Raw genomic sequence first — 22,334 nt, forward strand, 5'->3', positions numbered from 1 at the left:
TTCTATCACAACCCAAAATAATACCTGTAACGTCTGCATCTGTAAAGACTCAGCCTCTGGCCTGGCTACTGGCTGGCCTCCACCTCCGGCGGCCTAAGCTCCACCTCTATGACCTCTACCTCCACCTCTAACACCCCTGCCACTGCCTCTAGCTGGCTGAGCAGGCTGTGGAACCTCTGGTGCCTGAATCCTAGTATGAGAACCCTGATGCTGAATGCTGCTCGAAGCTCGAGGGCAAAATCTGACAATGTGCCTCGGGTCACCACAAGCGTGGCAAGACCTCGACTGCTGCAGCTGAGCACCCCTCAGCCTCGGGCAAGCCCTTCTGAGGTGACCATGCTCACCACACTCATAGCATCCACGCGAATGCTGAAGCTGAGGAAACTGAGACTGACCCTGTCGACCTGAATGGCCACCTGAAGTACCATGAGTGACCTGGAGAGCTGACTGAAAGGGCCTAGAAGGATGGCCTCTACCATAAGAACCTCTACCTCCTGATGAGGTACCACTGAATCTGCCTGCATGACGGGGCCTCTTATCCGACCCATGACCACCTCCCTGTGGCAGAACCATCGCAACTCTACGGCCCACATTGGCCGCCTCCCGAAAAGTTATCTCACTCCCGGTCTGAGCCACTATACCTGGCTGAACCACTGGAACCTGAACCTGGGAAGCTACCTGCTCCGGAGTACGTGTAGCAGGAGTCTGAACCCCTCCTCCAGCCTGAGGAGTGGCTGGTGCTACTGGAAGCAAACCCGCTCGAATGACACTCTCCACGAAGCCTACCAATCGGACTAGAGCGTCCTGAAGAACTCGGGTGGCAATGAACCCCTCTGGGACCTGAGTTGGGCCCACCGGAACTGCTGGGGCTGGAACCTCCTTCTCCAAATCAACCTGAGGCTCCGCCACTGGGGCTGCTACTGGAGACTCGGACTGCTGAGCGGTAGATGAAGAAGCGCGGATGCTCGCCATCTGCGAAAGAACAGAGTAGAAACTCAATCGGTGTCCGAGAAACAGCACCGCACGACAAGAAAGAACAAATTTGAAGTTCTCCTAACTCTGTAGCCTCTGGGGGATAAATACAGACGTCTCCGAACCGATCCCTCAGATTCTACTAAGTTTGTCCGTGAGTTGTAAGACCTATGTAACCTAGAGCTCTGATACCAACTTGTCACGACCCGGATTTCCCACCCTCGGGAGTCGTGATGGCGCCTACTCGTAGAAGCTAGGCAAGCCTAAATTTATTAACTTACTTTCGTTACAACTATAACTCCTTTAACATTCAGTGACAACTAATAACTAAAACAATAGTAAATTAAAGTAGTAGACGGTAAGTACTTAAATTAAGTAAAGAAACGTAGAAACTACAAACTAGTACGACGGTAAAATACGTACTAAAATTAAACTAAACTTCCCTAACCGTAAACCCGAAAAGGTACCGTTGGGTTACGTACAAACCTAAACTACCTACCGAAACCGTAACGTACGGTAACGTAAAAACGGGTAAACGTAAAACCGTAAAAACCGAAAACCGTAAAACCGGTACTAAAAGGAAAAAACGTAAAACAAAGTTAACGTCGTTTAGTTTACGTCTAAACGAAACTTAAACGAGTAAGGAACGGAACAACGGAAACGGTANCGTGTTCTCGCCATCTGCGAAAGAACAGAGTAGAAATTCAATTAGCGTTGAGAAACCAAACCGCACGACAAGAAAGAACAAATGTGAGATTTTTCCTAACTCTGCAGCCTCTGAGGGATAAATACAGACGTCTCCGTACCGATCCCTCAGACTCTACTAAGCTTGTCCGTGAATTGTGAGACCTATGTAACCTAGAGCTCTGATACCAACTTGTCACAACCCGGATTTCCCACCCTCGGGAGTCGTGATGGCGCCTACTCGTAGAAGCCATGCAAGCCACGAAATTATAAATTCTTAACTCTTTTGTTTTAAACTTTTTCGCAACATACATTAATAAGTGATAAACATTTAAATAACAGCGGAATATGAGATTTAAGCAGAAGACTTAGGCAAAATGAACCAAAATGATAAGAAAATCCACATATGCCTCTACCCAGAAACTGGTGTCACATCTTTCACGAACTACTAAGATTACTACACACAATGGTTTGAAAGAAAGTAACACTGTCTGTCTCGAATACAAGAGATAACAGAACATAATAAAAGATAGAGGAGACGCCGGGCCTGCGGACGGCTGCAGGGTTACCTTGGTGTCTCGGTGGACTGAAGGCTGGCTCCCGAACTACTGCTGTTGTCCTAGTGCTGCCTCGGTATCTGCATAGAGTGCAGAGTGTAGCATCAGCATAACCGACCCCATGTGCTGGTAAGTGTCTGGCCTAACCCCGGCGAGGTAGTGACGAGGCTAGGACCAGACTCCAGATAAACCTGTGCATATATATATATATATATATATATATATATATATATATATATATATATATATATACAAGTACAACGAAAAAAAAATAGCAGGAAAAATAACAATTAAAGCTGGGGAAGGGGGCATGCTTCAGGGTAACAGATAGAGTCAAAATATCAGGAATAATGGTACGTACACCTACAGTTTAACTTCTAACAATAATGGAAAGGTAAAACAACTTTCATATTCAACTCATCTTGTTGCAGGCGTGCAACCCGATCCCATTTCTCAATATGTCATGGTAGGCGTACCACCCGCTCCCATTTCAATATCACTCTTGGTAGGCGTACCACCCGCTCCCATTTCGGTATCACTCGTGGTAGGCGTACTACTCGCTCCCATTTCAATATATCATTTGTGGTAGGCGTACCACTCGCTCCCATTTCAATATCACTTGTGGTAGGCGTACCACCCGCTCCCTTTACTTTCAACACAATACACAATACAATCCCGGCAAGGGAACAATCAAATTAATACTCTGTCCCGGCAAGGGACTATGACAATAAGTCAAACATCCCGACAAGGGAGAGTCAGCTATAACCAATCCTATTCAACTTTTTCCTGGCACAACTAATACCAATATTTAATCACAACGTTCATAGGATCAAGCAAGGGTACACAATTATCAAATTAAGACTCACGATCATGCTTGACTCCGACGCATGGATACTCGTCACCATGCCCATACATCGTACCCAACACAAACAAGTAGCAATTATGACTCAACTCCTAATTCCTCAAGCTAGGGTTAAACCAAACACTTACCTCGATGCCTTGAATTCCACTCAAACCTCAACTATCGCTTTACCCCGCGATTCCACCTCCAATCCGCTCGAATCTAGTCATAAATTGTTCAATTACTTAAATAAACACTAAATGAATCAATTTGAATGCATAAAAATGAAGTTCCCAAGTTTTTTCCCCAAAAATTCCAAAATTGCCCCCGGGCCCACGTGGTCAAAACCCGAAGTTCGAACCAAAACCCGGTTACCCATTCCCCCACGAACTCAAATATGTAATTTGTTTTGAAATCAGACCTCAAATTGACGTCCAAATCCCCAATTCATAGAAAACCTAGGTTCTACCCAAAACCCCCAATTTCTCCCATGAAAATCATTGATTTTAAGTTGAAAACACGTTAAAATGATGTTAATGATTGAAAGAGTTAAGTAAAAATCGACTTACAAATGATTTGGGATGAAACTTGTTCTTGAAAAATCGCCTAAGGAGTTGTATTTTGAAAGTGGGGTGAAAAATGACTTAAAATTCGACTAAGTATGAAATTGCTGGGTCTCTGATGTCGCATTTGCGAACTGGGGTTCGCAATTGCGAACCTCGACCAAATTATGGGAATTGCGACCTCTGCTTCGCATTTGCGAAGCCAGGCCTTACAGGAGACCTTCGCATTTGCGAACTTGGTCTCGCATTTGCGAAACTTGGGACTTCACATTTGCGAAGAATATACTCGCATTTGCGATCATAGTCAGGCCTGGGCTGGTTTCGCATTTGCGAACCAGCCTTCGCATTTGCGAGTTCGCATTTGCGAACCAGGCTTCGCAAATGCTAAGCCTACAGGCCTGTTCATACCAGATTTTTCCTAAGTTAAAAATGCACTCCGACGCCTATCCAAAACTCACCCGAGCCCTCGGGGCTCCAAACCAAATATAATCACAACCTCAGAAACATCCTACGGACTTATCCGCGCGATCAAATCGCCAAAATAACATCATATATATCGAATTAAACCTCAAAATTCATAATTTCCTCCAAGTTTTCTTAAAACATCAAATTTCCATTTAAGTCCGAAACACGCCATACGACGTCCGATTTCAACCAAACTTTACAGAAAGCGCTTAAACCATATATAAGACTTGTACCGGGCGCCGGAACCAAAATACGGGGAAATGTTGTCCAGTGCATTGTCATTGGCGCCTCTGATAGCACCTCGCGGGGAAATGTTGGCGCCTCTGATGGTTCCTCGCGGAGTAATGTTGGTGCCTCTGACGATGCCCCGCGCCGACGATGCTTATCCGAGCCACTTTTATTTCCTCATTAATTTTAGACATGTATACTTTAACCCTACCTTATAAATACCTCCTAAACTTAGTTTTTAGAGTGGGGAGACACTATTAGAGAGGCAAGAGGCTATGGAATACTCTGGAACACGAATCACAAGAGTTTTTCTCTACGCTTTCCTTTAATTTTTAATTTAATGCTTTCGGATATTATTAAGATCATTTACACAATCATGAGTAGCTAAACTGGTCATCTAGGATTGATGGAAACTTTTGTAGGATGAATACTTGATACGTTTGATATAATTGAGTCTTTGAATTTTTTTATTTATTCAACTACGTGCTTATTTTAGTTAATTGAAGAGCTCTCAATTAACATTTCCTATTTATTATGTATTACTTGAAAAAGAGTACATATTTTGGTGGTTGTTAAACAACGTCACTCCTAACGTATATGAGAGATCAATACGGCGGGTTTAAAAGCGGGATTAGAGATGACGAAGCTTTGACATGATCATAGTGAGCAGTGAAAAAGTGCGAGCTAGCGTAATTCAAGACAATATGACTAGTACATTATTGTAGTTGCTCGAGAGAGAATTATGATAAGTCGAGTGCTCACGATTAGAGAATACTTAGGCGATATTGCAGGAGACGTAGAGGAAGGATTCCGTCAATTGGAGAAATCATAACTCCAGGCCTCCTTAATCTTGTCCCCCAAAACCTTAGTATCTTTAGTTGTTAATTTACTATTTTAATTTGCCAGTTAATTATTAATAAACATAATCTTAATATTTATAAATTAGGAATTATTTGAGCTTGTATTCTTAGTGATACTTAACAGTTACAGCAAAACCTTAGTTCTTTGAAGGATTCGACTTCGGACTTTTAAACAGGATTATATTAACAGCGACCGCTTATCCTTTTTGGGACTAGAGTTGGGCATGATCAGAAGGCTTCAGTAAAATTGGAGTATTCGATAACTACAGTGTGTTTTTTGACTTCACTAATGAAGATGATTTCAACATGGTCTAGTATAAACGTGTAATTGAGATTGAGGGACAACAGATGTGGCTGCAGAAGTGGTCTCCCGATTTTAAACTAGAGGAAGATCTTCCCGTAGCTCCGATATGGGTACTTCTTCCTGGACTCTCTTTTCACATGCATATATGGCATTATGTTAAACAAGTAGCTAGCTCGATTGGTATACCACTGGAAATGGATTTGGCAACAAGGGGGAGAATGAGGCCTAGTATGGCTATGGTAAGAATCAAAATTGACTTGCTAAAGAAACAACCAAAGATTGTATATGTGGGTCAAGTTTATGAAGATGCTCCACAAAAAGGTTTAGTCCAAAAGTTTGAATACGAGGTCATTCCAAAATACTCCAAAATTTGTAGGAAACTTGGGAATAATATGATTAATTGTAGAGTTTTGGAGAGGAAGAAATTGGCAGAGAATAAAGAGCAAGACAAAAAAAAAAGAGAATGAGGAAAAGGTAAAGAATGTACAACTAGAGAAGGAGGGGAAAGGCACAAATGAAACATTGAAATAGGAAAGCAACATTAGGCCAGGACATAAGGGCCAAGGTCAGAGTACTTGCGATGGAGATCACGACAAGGCTATGAACAAAGAGAGTCCAAGTGGCTATATATAACAGAATACTGCTGCTGGGATGGAAGAGAACAAGCAGGACAAGGCTCAAAATATCAAAGCTAGAACTTCCAGAAACAAGAACACTGTCTAAAATAAGAAACTTCTGAAGAAGAAATCCAAGGTGACCTTTAAACCTATTTACCAATAGGCAACTGGAGGAAAAGTGTCAAGGGATGGCTATATATATGCAGGAAAAGGATAAAACTATTGGACAAGAGAGCAGCAGCACAAGTGAGACTAAAGGAACTCATGGTTCAAGGAAGATTGATCAAAATCACGACATCAAAGACAATACTCAAGCAAGTAGTAAGGAAGTTGTCAGCACAACCTCCTACAATCCGGATGAGATTGTACATGTAGACCAACATTCAGGATGTCAGAACCAAGAAATTCCAAATTTGCAGGAATATACTAATGGATCTACTAGTATCTCATCATAAATCAAGGCTATGCCGGGAATTGACTTGGTAGTGGATCTAAATTCTGAAAAAGAGCAAAAACACATAAAAAGAGGTCAAGACTTGGAGGTGCCTCAACAACTGATAGTAGTCACGTCCCCAATTAGAGTCACTGCAGTGATTCATGAAGATCAAGTGCAAACTAAACAATCTAGGAAACGAGGGTGAAGATGATAGCTTCTCTCCAGTTATTAATGGTGGGAACAGAAGCAAGAATAAGGGAAAAAAGAACAAAGACAAACCCTATGTTCCTCCGGTAGGAGGAATATGCTATCTTCTGGAATATAAGAACACCAAAAAAGCCTTGCCAAGCCTAAAAACTTAGTATCATCAACAAAGTTGAGTTCATTGCCATCATGGAACATTTTGTTAGTATGAAAAAATTGAGAGGTGCTAGAAATTCTTAGGATTTCAACACTGTATCTCCATCACCAATGAGAAAATTTGATTTATGTGGTTAGGGAACAACTAGACAAGTGTGGTTAAGAATGATGACCAACAGATTACTATAAAAATGCAAAATGGGACTACTAATGATAATCTTTTCTTAACTTATGTATATGCTAAATGTACTGCAGAAGAAAGGAAATACTTATGGTGTAGTTTGGAAAATATTATCAATGTGCAAATTGATGGACCATGGTGCAACGGAGGAGACTTCAATATTATTCTGGATCCAGATGAAAAAAGAGGAGGTAGACCTCACAAAATGTACAAAATCTTGGATTTCAGCAGTTTTATGGATCATTGTAAAGTTATGGACTTAGGGTTCTTTGGGGATAAGTTCACTTGGTGTAACAACTGGAAACCCAAAAGAAGAATCTAAAAAAGGTTGGATAGAATTTTTGTTAATGACCAATGGTGCCAACTTTTTCAAAATAATATGTTAGACACCTACCAAGAACAGGTTCAGACCACATGTCATTTCTGATTAAATGTTATAACAATAGACAGAATGGGATAAGATATCTTAGATTCTTAGATTTCTGGGCAGAGCAACATTCTTTTATGCAACTGGTGGAGGAAGTTTGGAACACTCAGATAAATGAAAACTCTATGTGGAGGCTACAACAAAAGCTAAAACTACTTAGTAGAAGACTCGATATAGGTAATATATATATCATCAGGTTCATGTATGGGAGGCAAAAGTACACGATCTAGAGGAACTGGACTTGGCCAACAATACAGACACATTAAGAGTGGAACTAAATAAGGGCCAGGCTGAATATATCAAATGGATAAGCATACAAGATGCTCTTTTGAGACAGAAGTCTAGAATAAAATGGTTTGAATAAGGTGACTCAAATACCAATTATTTTCATAGTATCATCAGAGACAGGAGAAGGAGGCTTCAACTTCATAGAATCAAAGATCACAGAAATAGATGGGTTGAAGGTGATGACAACATGTCCAAAGCTGTTTTTCATTATTTTCGGAAGTTGAAGTATCAGTTTAATGATTATGACATTCCTAAATGCATCACTGCTGAGGACAATGCTCATCTTACTGCCATTTTAAAGAAGCTATTTTCAACATTAGTGCCTCTAGTGCTACGGGATCAGATGGTTACAATGACACTTTCTTTCATAAATGTTGGGAGATTATTAAGGAGGATATCAAGGACTTCATCCAGGATTGTTTCAATGGGAAAAGAATGGCTAAATTTTTTTCTCACACTTGTCTGGTCCTTATTCCCAAAGTGGATGCCCTAACTAACTTCGCTGAGCTTAGACCTATTTGTCTGAGCAATTTCACTAGCAAGGTCATATAAAAAATTCTCTCAAGTAGGCTTAATTTTATGCTTAGAAAACTTATTTCAGAAAATCAAAGTGGATTTGTCAAAAGAAGGATGATTACTGAAAACATCCTCCTGGATCAAGAAATTGACAATAATATCACAAAAGCAACAGAGGAGGAAACATGATCATAAAGTTGGATATGTCTAAAGCCTATGACTGGATGTCTTCGAATTTTTTATGTCAGTTTTGAGGAAGTTTGGGTTTTCAGAAGAATGGTTAGATCTTATTTGGGATCTGGTGGGTGAGGTTTGGTATTTCAATCATTATTAACGGCACCAGAAAATGTTTCTTTACCTCCTCACAAGGTCTTAAGCAAGGTGATCCTTTATCACTATCACTTTTCATAATTGGAGTTGAGGTCCTTACAAGATCCTTGAATAGTCTTACTGACCATGAAAACTTCACACCTTTTACCATGGATCATAGAGGTCCTATCATTAATCATCTCGCATATGCTGATGATATAGTTATCTTCTCTAGAGGCAACAACGCCTCTATCAAACTTATCCAGAAACAGATCAGGAGATATGAGAAAACATCTGGATAAAAAGTCAACAATGATAAAAGCTTCTTCATTACTGCGCCAAATATTTTCTCTACCAGGATTAACAGAATGAGACAAGCCTCTGATTTTATGGATAAAATTTTTTCTTTCAATTATCTTGGATGCCTATATGTTATGGTAGTAAAACTATAAGTCTTTTTGATGGCATGCTATCTAAGATTGTGAAAAAACTCAATGGTTGGCAGGGTAGGATGATGTCTAACGGAGGAAGAATCACCCTTATCACGCATGTTCTTCGGTCACTTTCTACCTAGATCCTCTCTGCTATGACTCTCCCAAAAAGCACTATCAGACTTATGAAAAAGCATTTTGCTAACTTCTCCTTGGTTGCAAATGAGGGGAAGAACAATTACTACTAGAGTTCATGGCATAATATGTGTCTACCCAAAAATGAGGATGATATTGGTATCAGGAGAATGAAAGAAGTTATTGAAACTATTAGTATCAAAAGGTGGTGGAGATTTAGAACTCAACCATCCTTCTGGGCCACTTTTCTCAAATCCAAATGCTGCAAAAGATCTCACCCAGTGAAGAAACTACCAATCTCATCTGATTCTCACATATGGAAGAACCTCATGAAAATCAAGGACAAAGTAGAGCCACATATCTACTGGAAGATTCAGCTAGCAACTCTAGCTTCTGGTGGGACAATTGGACTGGTAAAGGTCCTTTAGCTAATATAGTTCAAGGCCCTAAGAAATTGGCTAAAGTACATGTGAATAATTTCATCCATAATGGAACTTGGGACACCAATAAGCTGGAGCAGTTCCTTCCCCTCAATATCATTGATATCATCACCAACTTGGATATTGGCAATTGCCACATGGATGATTTCCCTGTGTGGAACATCTCTGAGGATGGTCACTTTTCCAACAAATCTACATGGCAATCAATTAGAATGAAAAGGCAGAAGAATATTTTCATAAGTAATGTTTCGCAAAATTATATTCCTTTTAAAATTTCCTCTCTTACTTGGAGACTTTTTAAAAGAAAATTTTCTTTGATGATATGCTTGGAAGTTTTGGTACTAACATCACTTCTAGATGTTCTTGTTGTACTAATGCGCAGGTGGAAACTATGCAACATATCTGATGGCAGTTACATAAAAGATAGTGGCAAAACAGGCATTGGAGGTATTTTTAGGGATAGTAATGGCGACTTAATTATGGCCTTCTCAGTGCCTATTACTTATAATAGCAACAATATGTCAGAGGCAATGGCTGCAGAGTTTGGAGGGAAATGATGCAATCAACTAGGATACACTAATTTCGCTCTCGAACTGGACTCTATGGTCATCACAACATGCTTTCAAATAGAGATTCTAATAACTTGAAGATCAAAGATGGTGATTACAGGGATCATTAATATTATACAACTTGCCAATGTGACTATGCAACATTGCTTTAGAGAGGGTAACCAAGTACTAGATTCTTTGGCTAAACTTGTTGCCACTACTTATCAGAGCCTAATATGTCAAACATATCAATAACTGCCTGCAAATGCTAAAGGACCTTTCTTACTAGATAAGTGGCAAATGCCTAGTATAAGGACAAGGTATGATAAGTCCAATTTTTTTGTTAGTTGAAGTCTGTACCATTAATTTTGCTCAGAAAGGAGGACATAGCGTTATACCTCCTTCTGATTTCTATGTGATGGAATCACCACTGTTGTATCTTTTTTAGGTCAGGACATAGCCCCCTTAATGCACTTTTTTGGTAATACACTACCCAGACAATAGTCTGGGTAACTTTAATTAAAAAACAATGATAAGATGCATGGAAGGATTTTGTCTTTTAAATATATATATACACACTAATATGAAAATGAGTCCTTTGAAGTAGCAATACTGGAGAAGAATTGAAAGGTATGGAAAGATCACATCGACTTAAATATTTAAAATTCTGGATCCACCTCCGATAAAAATAATCTTAAACATCTTCGTATAACTAATTTTGGAAACATTACCTACAACATGCGCATGAGATATCTGCAAACAGATGTTGTAATTGTGACCCTAATATATACATTTACTTGCAGAACAGCTTACCTTGAACATACATGTTTGACCATAGAAGCCTGTGGTAGGATTTGAGATCGCTCCACCCCTTAACCAGAGTGTCTCAGGTTCGAGTGTTAGTATGGAGAAAATTTAGGTAGGAAACTTTCTTTGGCGGACCTACCCCATACGAAAAATATAATAAACGAATATTATCCTACTTTAAAAGGTATGCAGTTAATCGTCATAGTAAAGATGATTCCATATACATATAGATATATATAATTAAATAATTCATCGGCCCAGGCTTTTACCTCCTGTGGTAATAGGGATTTGATATTGACCCCTACCTTATTTATTAATATATGAAAATAAGTACAAAAGGAGGGGGGTATAAAACCAAACCTCCCATTAATAAGTGCCACCTAGAAATACGATCTTACAAGTACATAAAACAGAACCGATGGAGAACCATAGATCAATAGTATGTGTTGACAGCAAAAGGATCTATTCCTCCAAGACTAAGCTTTTAAAATGAAAAAAGACCAGAACATATAGGAAATTACAAAATAAGGGCACCAGGTACTAAGAATCCTGTACAAAAAGATTTTTCACAACTTTGTATCTTAAATTAGGTACCTGCATCCTGTCGAGTCTGTAGTGGCCAATAGCTTGCTTGGGAAGGTCCATTTGATTCAAGATTACAGCTTCCTAAATATCATGACTCCATTTAGCTAAAACATTTGTCACATTATTCGCTTCCCTATAACAATGTCTAATGATAATATTATGTTGATGAATGTATTGATGAGCCTCTCTGATGAAGGTTTCATGGAGGAACATAAAAATTGTTCAACATATCAACCACCAATCTAAAATCACACTCCAAAATAACATGCATGATTGATGGAGGATAACATTGTATAAGTCTATCAATTAGTATCTACTCGGCCGTTCACTTTTACTTGCCAAATTTTGACTTTTAAGCCCATTAAGAAATAATAAATGAAGTGCATAATTTATCATGATACCCATATTAATTGATGCATATTTTATTGGATTTGAGAAAATAATTTGAAATGAGTAATAAATAGTGTGGGTATAATAATTTTTTTTTTTGTTTTCTCTTGATATGCGTAAAGTGTCAAGTAAAAATAAAAATCTAATTTTAGTATACATGCAAGTAAAAGTGAACGGAGAGAGTATTATAGATTTAACTTTATATATGTTGGGTTTTGGATGTGTTTAATTAATATATTAAATACTTAAAAGAGGGTGAATGGGAAATGGAGGGAAATAAAATTTTTGAGTGAAATTTTAAGTTTCCCCCCTTGGCAAATGGGCATTGTCCCATATTGGAAGAGGAAGAGGTTTTTTATGGGTATATAAGCAATTGCTCTTCTTCTAGCTCTTAAAGAGTTGAGAAGAAGGCAAGCCTCGCGCCGTCGTCGTCGTCGCTCGCTCGGCTCGGCTTCGGCTTCGGCTTCGGCTTCGGATTTGGTCAAATGATTGATTGATTAACTTTTTGGACAAAATTTATTTGTTAATAGTAAAATATTAACAGAAATGTTATTAAATATTTGTTTTAATAACAAAATATTAATATTAAATATTAATATTAAATCCAATCCGTTTTTCTGTTTTGGTAACAGAAAAGTAACTACCCTCTTCAATTTTTCCTCTTTATTTTTCCTCTTTATTATTGAGTAAATGGTCATTTATGTAATGGCATTTATGCTGTGGGCGTTTTGCATAAACAGCCATTCTGAAGAGTTGCACCTCTTCAGATTTCAGCCTAACTTTGGCTATAAATACAACACTATTCTGCTCAGAATTTCACTAGGATTTCTGAGTTTCTTCTCCTTCTTCTGCATACTTTTAGCATCAAACAAAGCAAAAAGTAAGTGTGATTTGCTACCGAACTTTGTGTTCGCTGAAACACTGGGGTTTGAAGTACCACTACACCAGTGTGTAATTCGTTCTATCCTGGGAGGAAATAATCCATAACCTTGGGTACTAGGAGGGGATTAAATTCCTTAAGGAAACACTGTGAATTCAGTGGGCTCGAATTGGTTTTATGTCATTTCTGTTTATGTTCATTTCTGTTTATACTCATTTATATTTCCAGAATTATTTTACAAATACAGTCTACTAACAATATACACTGACAACGTTCGAGTATTTGTACCATCAATATATTTTGGCCGAGTTTGTTGGGCAGGAGATCTCCCATATGGGAGATCGCATGTTCGTACCCTTTGCATATTTTCTCGGTCGAGCTTGTCGCACAAGGCATGTCTAGTGCGATATACCTCTCCGGCGTGATTTACAAATTATTGTACTGAAGTGGAATTTACCCTTAACGACCTGAAGGGTAGCGGTTGCAAGTTACTTAGTTTACCAAAAAAAAAAACAAATTTTATATAATATAGATAATTTTTACATTCTATAAAGTGTCCAAGCAAAAGAGAATCTCAAAAGGAATTGCATTGTCAAAGATAAGATTTGGCAGGATTAATTACAGCTGTAGAGGACACAGGCACCACCATATATTCTTTTCCTAATTGGTCCCAAACTATTATCTTTTCCTAATTGGTCCCAAACTATTATCTTTTCCTATTTGGTCCCAAACCAACGAGTAACAATCAAACCATAAAGTCCATTACTTATTCTGTGACCTTTAAGAACATAGCCAAAAACTTCATTTTCATATAATTACGTAATTCCAAATGACACATTTTCATTTGCCAAGATGTATCTCTTCTCTTTGATCTGTTGCCATTCTATCTATATCCAATATGTGATGCTAAACTTACACCACTCTTTTTTTTTTTATTTGTTTCTCATTCAATTTTTGATATTCGTTTTGAATCAATTATCTGAAAATTAAAACAGGCTGTTTATATCACGCACTTTTTCAGTACGGTTTTTTCCCGAACTCAGCATGAACACGAAATATTTCGTGTACGAGCTGCTCTTTAATTTGAAATATAATTAAAAATTGCTCTAGATTAATCTAAACTTTAGATTAAACGAAACTTCATTAACACGAAAGATAATGAAGTTTTTTTTAATAATTATTTTAAGGAAGTTTTACCGTTTAATCTTTGGATTCGATTTTTAATTCTAAGTATTATTGGTTCAATTTGATCTTGATAGAATTTCATGAATCAATATGCAAAATCAGCGTTTAAACATGTCATTCGACACCGCTTCTTTGAATTTTTTTACTGAGAATATATACATATATCGGTTAAGCATGTAATTTGGCTTATGGAGGTTCGAACCTCAATCTGGACATATTAGTTTTACAAACTCCACGAACTACCTTAAAACTTGCTCACAAACATCACGTAAATCCACTATCATTTTTTTTTTTACAGCAACTAGTTAGAATTTTTTAACAAGGTGAGTACATGTTAATCGGGGTGACTATATTTTCAGGGCTTTTCAAAAAATTAAGCCTGCCAGAAAGGGGGGGGGGGAAGAAAAAGAAAGAAAAGAAGGTGCTACTTACATGTAGGTGAGTGTTAGGTCTATGTATACATCACTAATATTAAAAAAATTATGATGTTATATATAATAGAACGTGCAAATAAAGTCCATTTAATAACTTGTACTCAAGAGAAGAAAATGTGCTGTCATTAATTGTGCAAACTACGACTTTAGCTCTAGGAAAAAGGGCAGTCGGTGCACTAAGCTCTCGCTATGCGCGGGGTCCGGCAAAGGGTCGGATCACAAGGATCTATTGTACAACCTTACCCTGCATTTCTGCAAGAGGATGTTTCCACGGCTCGAACCCGTGACCTTCTGGTCACATGGCAACAACTTTACCAGTTATACCAAGGCTCCCCTTCAAATGCAACGACTTTAGGTCTAGTACGTTGAATATCATTCACCAATAAAAATTACTGTGGAGTGTAGTACACTTTCATCCTTAATCAATGCTTTCGATTTTGAGCTTAAAGTATGAAATTGTCTTCGTTAGAGAGCGATTTACTCCCAAGGTAATATTTCACAACATGGATCTGAATTTAGTCGAATTCTAATACGGATATTGAACGACAGATTAAAAAAAAGGTGCAAATCTTACGGAAATGTCACAAATAAGTCTTAGCTTACCAACCTCTAGCCATTAATCATAGACTAGCCAAGCACATACAAAGATTGGAAACATTTTAAGAGTGATAAGCAACATTAGATGCAAGATGGAAAGAAATTTCATAGATGAAGTAGCAAACAAGATGATGAAATTCCAAAAAAAAATATATACATTATTCCAAATATCTAAGCAAAATGGGACCTTTTCCAATGAGTATAGTTGAAATTCATTGAAAACATATAGATGAGTCAATATACAAAATTTGAGGAAGATTTGAGGTAATTTGGACTAATTTGGTATCAAAATTCGTAGTAAAAATCAAGTTCAAAAAATTCTTCCGCGACACATGTATTAAACATGTGTCACACATGTATATCACACACATGTATACATGGATATACATGTGATATACATTTGATACAAATATGATACATATGTGATACACAAATGATACATAGTGCGATACACATATAATCTTTTTTCATGTTCATATTCTACTTTGAATTTTCAATTTAAATCACCTCAAAACTCTAAAAAATCATCCCAAAATTAAGATTTTTTTTAATTAAAACCATCCACCCAGGCTTTCACCTCCTGTGGTGAAGGGGGGTTTGGCGGGAGAAATTCAAAAATAGCCAGATTTACAAGTGGTCGCTCAAAAATAGCCCAGTTTCAAAAGTAGTCGAAATTTATCCACTTTTCATGTAAAGATAAATCTGAGCGAAAACACTGAAAATACGCCAGTATATTATGCTGGAGTTCCAGCATAAGTATATTTGAACTCCAGCATATTATACTGGAGTTCCAGGATAAGTATGCTGGAACTCCAGCATAATATGATGGAGTTCCAGCATAAGTACACCAAAACTCCAGCATAATATACTGGAGTTCCAGCAAAGTATACTGGTCCAGTATAATATGGTGGAAGTTTATACACAAGTGCTCGAGTCTCCAGTATATTATACTGGAATTTTCGTGTGTTGGAGTTCCAGCATAATATGCTGGAAGTTCATACACAGGTGCACCAAACTCCAGTATATTATGCTGGACCGGTCTCTGTTGCAGCAAAATAGTGGCTATTTTCATAGACTTGGTAAACGCTGGCTATTTTTGAATGACCCATCAAAATATTGGCTAGACCGTGCTATTTTTACGGGTTTGGCATTGGCCCCTACCATGTCTATTAAAATCCCGAAAGTTAATACAACAAGATGGGGCCATAATACCTTACCTCCGATAATACTAGTTAGCCTAACTAGAAAAGTGAAATGCTTGGATTGGACGCAACCAATCAATAGTCAAGAGAATAAACCAACTAAGAGAGTTCCTATTAGCTAAAGAAGCTATAGCATTATAACAGTAACTGCCACTGAGATTGCGACTGTTGAACGAAGTCTTCATTTGGATTAGGGGGAGCTAAGTGTACCAGGATCAGCTTGTTGAGTCCTGGATAGAAGTATGGGGATAACATCAAGGTGGTTCATAAAACCAACCTCTATGCTTGGCTGCTCTTATTCTAAAAGAAGGGAGATTAAGCTTATCCATTTTGAGAGTGCCTCTGGCATCATTAGGCAATTGACTTTTTTGTTAGGGATGATATCTCTGTCAATGTTGATGATTTCAGTTATTAAGTGATCTGGTATCACCTCCTTAAGAGCTGATATGTCCCAACTATGTTCCTGAAAAAAATTCTTGACATTAATATTACCAGGTTTCACAACTTGGTTGACTTGCTAGAAGATGGGCCCGCTAGGGGTCCATTTGTCCCACCAGTATAGAATCTGGCCTTCACTCAATCTCCAAAAAATATTTGGTTTGACATGCTTCTTGATATCCATCAAGTTCCTCCAACTGTTAAAGTCTTTAGAGTGTTTAACTTTGGGTATTTTATTAACTCTAGTACAATATTTAGTTTAGAGAAATCTTGACCACAGATTGTTTATAGTTCTAAATTTCCACTATCTCCTTGCAGAGAAGGATGCACAGATATCTTGAAGTTTTTTAAAGCCAACTCCTCCTTCGTCGTTTGGATAACACATGTTAGTCCAGTAGCTCCAGCGATAGTTATTTTTCCCTTCTGTGTTCTCCCCAAAACAAAATGGGAGAAGTACATTTCAATCTGGTTTAGCACTATTTTTGGAGGAGCCATAGCTGCAAAAAGGTGTAGTGTTTGGGATTGAAGGATGTGATTGATAATAACAGTTTTTCCTCCGGCGGAGAGCATTTTATCCTACCACCCTCCAGCTTTCTATAACACCTTGGTTGCCATGTTTGTGAAGTAGGCAATCTTTTTTCTTCTTGTATAAATTGGGCAACTTAGATATATGAGTGGGAAGTTTGCATGTCTATACCTTGTCCATATCCTTATTCTATTAATAGTCCTTCTGTTAGAGTGACCATAGGTATAAAAATTGGTCTTCTCTTTGTTAATTTCTTGCCCAGATGCCTCTTGATAAGATCTTAAGGTGCCCATCATTAACTTGACTGAGTGCTTGTTTCTAGAAGTGAGCAGGATCAAATCATCTGCATAACATAAATAATTAATTTGTGGTCCCTTTTTGTTCATCGAGAAGCCAATGTAATCGCTCCTGGTGTTGAGTTGATTTAGTGCCTTGGATAGTGCCTCGGCAGCTATGATAAAAAGTGCTGGAGATAGAGGATCTCCTTGTTTAAGTCCCCTGGTAGAGTTGAAGAAACCATACCTTGTTCCATTGTTGATGATAGAATACCAGTTGTTGGATAGAAGTCTGGAAATAGCATTAACCACCGGTGCTAAAAATCCCATTCTTCTCATTACTACTAGTAGAAAGTCCCAAGATAATCCGTCATATGTTTTTGACATATCCAGCTTGATAACCAAATTTCCTACATCATTGTTATTTTTCATCCCATATATGATTTCCTGGGCTAATGACATATTTTCTATAATCAGCCTCCCTTTTACAAAGCCAGCCTGATTTTCAGAGATAATTTTTGGCAATATTGGAGCAAGTCTGTTGTCTAGGATTTTGGATATAATTTTGTTCGTGACATTACATAGGCTAATGGGCCTAAGTTGATAAAATTCCACTGGGGAAGTCACCCTGGGGATGAGCACCAGACATGAATGGGTATAGAATTTGGTAAGTGAGGCACCCTCAAAAAATATCTGGACAAAATTTCGAACTTCTATTTTGATGATGTCCCATGTGACTTGAAAGAAATGTCCATTAAATCCATCAGGTCCAGCTGCACTATTAGGATCAATTAAAAAGACTGCATTCTTGACTTCTTCCTCTGAGGGGGTCTGTTGAAGTAGATCATTGTCCTCTTCTGTGATGATAGGATCGATACATCTCAGTATATCTCCCATATCCCTTTCCCTATCTTCAGTGAATATGTCCTTGAAGTGTCGTATTGCTTCTTCAGAGATTGCAGAATCCCTCAATCCAATGTCCCTCATTGTTTTTATCCTCTAAATTTGAGCTCTTCTTCTTCTTCTCTGTTTGATGACACTATGAAAGTATTTAGAGTTGGTGTCCCCCTCCTCGGCCCACTTTATTCCGGCCTTTTGTTTGAGGATTGATTCCTATTGGCCCAAGTGAAGTTGGTTTTGAAGATTGACAAAGTAACTCAAGCATGAACCAGGTCCATCCACAGTATACATAGATACGAGCAGAATCAAGTATAAGGGATGTACGTGATGGAGAAAAGTTTATCTTGCAATATTTGATATCTCCTGATAAAAAATATTGCATAATTAATAAAGAGAAGATTCCTCACTCAAAGAGAACAGTATCCAAGATAGGGAAGGAGTTAGAGGTTGAAGTTAACTAGAACTCTTCCACCAAGGAAGAGTAGCATTAGAACTTTAGTTATTTTCTACTCTACTAACTCTATAAACCGCAGGATGTTCTTACTTTACAGGTTACGTACAAAAGCAGAAGTTAAACGTGAATTGAGAGCAAAATAGCAAGGCATTTTGCAAGCAATTTGTAACGACCCGACCGGTCGTTTTGAGCTCTAGCGTGTCGTGCAGCAGTTTGAGGCCATGAGCAGCTCCACTTCAGGTATTATGACTTGTACGCATGGCCGGAATTGAATTTCGGGAAGTTCGGAGTTGATTTGGAAAGAGAGTTCTCATTTCGAAAGCTTTAAGTTGAAAGAATTGACTAAGATTGGATTTTTGAGTAAACGACCTCAGAATCGGGATTCGAAGGTTCCAGCAGGTTCGTATGATGATTTCGGACTTGGGCGTATGTACGGATCGGGTTTTGGAAGACCCGGGAACATTTCGGCACCTATTGTGGAAGTTAGGTTTTTTGGAAGAATTTCATAAGTTTGGGTTGAATTGCATTTCAGTGTTATCAATGTCCGTTTGGAATTTTGAGTCTGGGAATAGCTCCGTATGGTGATTCTGGTGTTGGCAGCGTGATCGGAAGTTAATTCGGAGGTCCTGGGCCATTTTGGAGTCATTTGGCTAAATATAGAAATTTGAAGGTTATTGAGGAGTTTGACCGGAAGTGGACTTTTTGATATTGGGGTCGGTTTTTGATTCCGGAAGTTGGAGTAGGTCCGTAATGTCGAGTATGACTTTTCTGCAAAATTTGAGGTCAATCAGACGTGATTTGATAGGTTTCGGCATCAAATATAGAAGCTTGAAATTCTAAAGTTCACTAAGCTTGGATTGGAGTGCGATTCATGGTTTTAGTGTTGTTTGACGTGATTTGAGGCTTCGAGCAGGTCCGTGTTATGTTAGGGGACTGAGTTGTATGATTGGACGGGGTCCCGGGGGCCTTGATCGCTGCCAACTCCGCACTACTAATAAGTAGCAAGAGAGGATCGCAATAGCTTTTACCCGATTTTGGGTCGGGATCGAATCCACAGAGAGCTAGGATTGGAATCGAGTATCTATCTAGTTTAGGATTGCGTATGTGTTCTTAATTGGTCTTCTATTTATTTTTGGTTTTTCTTTATATTCTACTATGATCAAACTACAAATCATAATTGCAACTAAATTAGACTAAGAGTAAATTGCTACAAGTTGTATCTAAAGGTTTAAAAGGCACTAGGGTAGTGACTTTCACCTAGGTGGCTAATTGACGGGTAATTGCATCTAAGGAACGATTGACATGATTGAGAAAATATGTTATAACCGTTGCTCGATACTACCTACTCTACACCTCTCGGTAGAAAGAGTGGTTTTGCCCAATTGACTCTCTCAAGATCAATTAGGTATGCATATTTGCCCAAGCAACTAGGGTTCAAGTCGGGTAATTACTCTCTCGAGGTTTAACCCTTTAATTGGGACTATCAAATCTCTTGAGTCCATCCCAATTCCTTGTTGAGTCAATTTTGGAGACTTAGGTTCTCTTTCTCAAGAAGAGCCTAAGTCAACATAGCACAAACTAGTGTTTGCCACCACTAATTCATAAATTAAACCATAAAATTGACCCAAATAACAAACACCCATAATCAATCTAACCTTAAATCACAACACCCATCAATTACCCACACTAGGGTTGAGCCACAACCCTAGCTAATGGGTCTAGCTACTCATGCTTGAAGATAAAATCAGAGAAATAGATGAAGAGAAAGACATATTAATTAATTACTAATGTAAATACAAAGATTCAACGATTAAAACTAAGTAAAAGTGCCCAAAATGGCTAAGAAATGTCTTCTCACGAGCGCAACTAACATCTGATAATATCTGATGCCCTAAAAATGGAAAAAGAATCTATTTATACTAAGCTAGAAAAACTAGACAAAATTTCCCCTGCGGGGTCAGTGCGGACCGCACAAAATGGTGTGCGGCCGCTCTAGGCTCCTGAACTTGAAATTTCGACTCTCTGAACCCAGGCTCCGCGGACCGCACAGAATGGTCTGCGGCTGCGGAGGCTTCTAGCGCGGTCCGCACAAAGTCAACCGCGGACCACACAGGCTTGAATCTTTCCTCTTAGCATCTCTCTGAACCTTGCCTCTGCGGACCGCACAGAATGGTAGTGCGGCCGCGGAGGTCCACCGCGGACCGTACAAAGTATAGTGCGGCCGCATTGCTTCGAAGCCTGAAATGCTGAGTCTTTGAACCTCTCTAGTGCGGACCGCACAAAGTGTAGTGCGGCCGCACTAGGCCTGTTTTTCCTGAGTTTGTCTTGTCTTTTGGTACTTGTGCAGGTTTCACTCCTTTTGAGCTGATCTTTGACATCTTGTCACTTTATTGATCAAACCTGCAATCAAGCACAACTTATGAGCCTTTATGGACTATTTTGTATGAATTTATAATTAAAGCATAAGCACAAAGGGGTATAAAATGCGTCAAAATCCCTAGTTATCAACTCCCCCAAACTTAAGCTTTTGCTTGTCCTCAAGAAAACAAAATAAGACCCACCCCTTAAAGGACAATCCAAGAAATTTTCAGCTTTCCTAAAGCAACCTCAACTAGCATCAATTGGGACTAACAATTGCCCTCGACACACATAAGTCATTAATAACATTTAACCTTTGAAAAACCATGGATCAAGTGCGACACAAGAGCATCAAGAGTTGACTCAACACATCAATGAACTCTTTCAATTACTTTGGTCATTGTAGAACCCAAACTCACACATCCTCAACTTTCCCTAAGCAAACCTCACCTTTAGAATAGTGGCACACAAACGAGGTCAATGGGAATTCACTCATCTCTCTCAAGGAAAGGTCACAAGTCGGGCTCTAAGTGCCATATGCTTGCCCCTTATGTGAGTATCCACTAATGTAAGTTTCATTCAACTCAAGATCATATAGGGCTTTTGTGGAGTCATTGTGAAGGCTTTTGGTTCAGGGTAAGTCATGTTTTTGTTCAAGTGGGTTTCCTCTTCCCTTAAGCACTTCTTTTGATTCATTTGGCATTATTTACTTGACTCTTTGAGTCATTTCACTTCTTTCTAAGGGGTTAGAGAGACACATTGTCACTCTTTCTTATGCATTTCAAACCTTTTCTCCTTTTTCAACTTTCCACACCTTTCTTTCTTTGCTTTTCTAGAATCCCTTTGTAGTCTTTTTCACCTTTTTGTCTTTTTGCTTTTCTTTCTTTTTCATTGCCTTTCCTTTTCTTCACTTTTGTGCCATTTTACCATTTTGTTGTGATCCTCTTCTCTCCCCCCCAAACTTATACTTTTGCCATGTGCTAAAGGAAAGATTTGGGTGCCAAGAGAGGGTATCTTTTTAGAATGGGTATAGGCTTGTACCATGGTTCTTGAAAGAAAAAGGTTTAAGGCTCAAAAGGGTTGACTAGGGATCTTATCATTGGTAGGCTATGGAATCGTTCAATCTATCATTTGGATCAAG

The 22,334-nt window shown here is 38.6% G+C and overlaps 1 long non-coding RNA gene across 1 annotated transcript; it reads left to right on the forward strand.

Moving 5' to 3' along the window:
• Positions 1-5,594: 5,594 nt before the first annotated feature.
• On the forward strand, positions 5,595-10,695 carry LOC109217109. The gene is made up of 2 exons (XR_002066601.1): positions 5,595-8,680; positions 9,114-10,695. It is a non-coding gene; the product is annotated as an uncharacterized LOC109217109 (long non-coding RNA).
• The last annotated feature ends 11,639 nt before the right edge of the window (positions 10,696-22,334 follow it).

This window comes from Nicotiana attenuata, unplaced genomic scaffold (assembly GCF_001879085.1).
Source record: "Nicotiana attenuata strain UT unplaced genomic scaffold, NIATTr2, whole genome shotgun sequence".
Taxonomy (NCBI): Eukaryota; Viridiplantae; Streptophyta; class Magnoliopsida; order Solanales; family Solanaceae; genus Nicotiana; species Nicotiana attenuata.